This window comes from Anopheles moucheti (genome assembly GCF_943734755.1).
Source record: "Anopheles moucheti chromosome X unlocalized genomic scaffold, idAnoMoucSN_F20_07 X_unloc_14, whole genome shotgun sequence".
In the NCBI taxonomy this organism is placed as follows: domain Eukaryota; kingdom Metazoa; phylum Arthropoda; class Insecta; order Diptera; family Culicidae; genus Anopheles; species Anopheles moucheti.
The window spans coordinates 187,501-190,000 of NW_026453520.1; positions in this window are offsets into that span (position 1 = coordinate 187,501).

Genomic DNA, 2,500 nt, shown 5'->3' on the forward strand with positions numbered 1-2,500 from the left:
TGCAGCGCTGGCTCTTGATCGGGCAATTTACGGGCTTTATCGGGCAATTTACGAGCTTGATAGTGCGACTTACGGGCCTGATAGTGCGACTAACGGGCTTGATAGGGCAATTTACGGGCTTTTTGGTGCGAATTACGGGCTTTTTGGTGCGACTTATGGGCTTGATAGGGCAATTTACGGGCTTTTTGGTGCGACTTATGGGCTTGATAGGGTAATTTACGGGCTTGTTGGTGCGACTTATGGGCCTGATAGTGCGACTAACGGGCTTGATAGGGCAATTTACGGGCTTTTTGGTGCGACTTACGGGCCTGATAGTGCGACTTAAGGGCCTGATAGTGCGACTAACGGGCTTTGATAGTGCGACCAACGGGCTTGATAGTGCGACCTATGGGCTTGATAGTGCGACTAACGGGCTTGATAGTGCGACTTATGGGCTTGATAGTGCGACTTATGGGCTTGATAGTGCGACTTACGGGCTTGCTTTTCCATGTTTTTCGCATCGAGCTTCGGTTCGTTTCGAATAATTTTGTCCATGTTTTTCGTTTGCTACGAGAGGTTCGGTTCGTTTTCAGTTATCCCTGTGTTCATGGTTTTCGTGTGCTTCGAGAGGTGTGGTCCGTGTTTTTGAGTACTCTTGTCCATGATTTTCGTGTGCTTCTAGAGGTTTGGTCCGATTTTCAGTACTCTTGTCCATGCTTTCACATGCTCTGATAGGTAGGTTCGTTCTCAGTTATCCCTGTGTTCATGGTTTTCGTGTGCTTCCATAGGTTTGGTCCGTGTTTTTGAGTACTCTTGTCCATGATTTTCGTGTGCTTCTTGAGGATTGGTCCGATTTTCAGTACTCTTGTCCATGCTTTCACATGCTCTGATAGGTAGGTTCGTTCTCAGTTATCCCTGTGTTTATGGTTTTCGTGTGCTTCGAGAGGTTTGGTCCGTGTTTTTGAGTACTCTTGTCCATGATTTTCGTGTGCTTCTAGAGGTTTGGTCCGATTTTCAGTACTCTTGTCCATGCTTTCACATGCTCTGATAGGTAGGTTCGTTCTCAGTTATCCCTGTGTTCATGGTTTTCGTGTGCTTCCATAGGTTTGGTCCGTGTTTTTGAGTACTCTTGTCCATGATTTTCGTGTGCTTCTAGAGGTTTGGTCCGATTTTCAGTACTCTTGTCCATGCTTTCACATGCTCTGATAGGTAGGTTCGTTCTCAGTTATCCCTGTGTTCATGGTTTTCGTTTGCTTCGATTCGTTCACTCTATTACTCTTGTCTTTGGTTTTCGTTTGCTTCGATTCGTTCACTCCATTACTCTTGTCTGTGGTTTTTCGTTTGCTTCGATTCGTTCAGTCCATTACTCTTGTATGTGATTTTCGTTTGCTTCGATTCGTTCAGTCCATTACTCTTGTGTGTGGTTTTCGTTTGCTTCGAGTCGTTCAGTCCATTACCCTTGTCTATGATTTTCGTTTGCTTCGAGTCGTTCAGTCCAATACTTACCCTTGTCTATGATTTTCGCTCTAAGCCCAGTCGCCCTGCGCTCTGGAAATCACATTCCAACTCTATCACCGATAGCGCTCACACCTTGGAAACCACATTTCACCCAGGGGACCTTAGGGTGGATTTTGAGCCTTTCGGGATTGCGAAACCATCATTTAACACTCTAAACTTAATTTCCGCAATCCCAGACGCACTTTCCATATGGTCTCCAAAAATGCGTGTGAGCTGACCTGGTCCCTTATAATAGGCAATGAACACGATTTTGGCAAAATATTTTTTTCAAAATTTTTTGACTCACCGGGTAAAATCGAATTTACTTGGGAAAAATGTTCTAGCAGGGGCCCTCCCATACAAATTTTTTTCTTCTCAAAAATGATTTTCGTTTCACTTTTCATACTCAGGGGAGTCTAAAATTGATGTTTTGAGTCACCGTGAAAAAAAAATTTTTTTGACCCGAGCTTGTGTCGGCGACCCAAAATCGACGCACTTGGGAAAAATGTTCTAGCAGGGGCCCTCCCATACAAAAATTTTTTCTTCTCAAAAATGATTTTCGTTTCACTTTTCATACTCAGGAGAGTCTAAAATTGATGTTTTGAGTCACCGTGAAAAAAAAATTTTTTTGACCCGAGCTTGTGTCGGCGACCCAAAATCGACGCACTTGGGAAAAATGTTCTAGCAGGGGCCCTCCCATACAAAAATTTTTTTTTGACTCACCGGGTAAAATGGTCGCACTTGGTAAAAATGTTCTAGCAGGGGCTCTCCCATACAAAAATTTTTTCTTCTCAAAAATGATTTTCGTTTCACTTTTCATACTCAGGGAAGTCTAATATTGAAGTTTTGAGTCACCGTGAAAAAATTTTTTTTTTGACTCACTGGGTAAAATGGTCGCACTTGGGAAAAATGTTCTAGCAGGGGCCCTCCCATACAAAAAATTTTTATTTCTCAAATCGATCCGTGGTTTCACTTTTCATACTCTAGGGCCCATTTGCTTCAACTTTGGAAAAAATTTTCGATG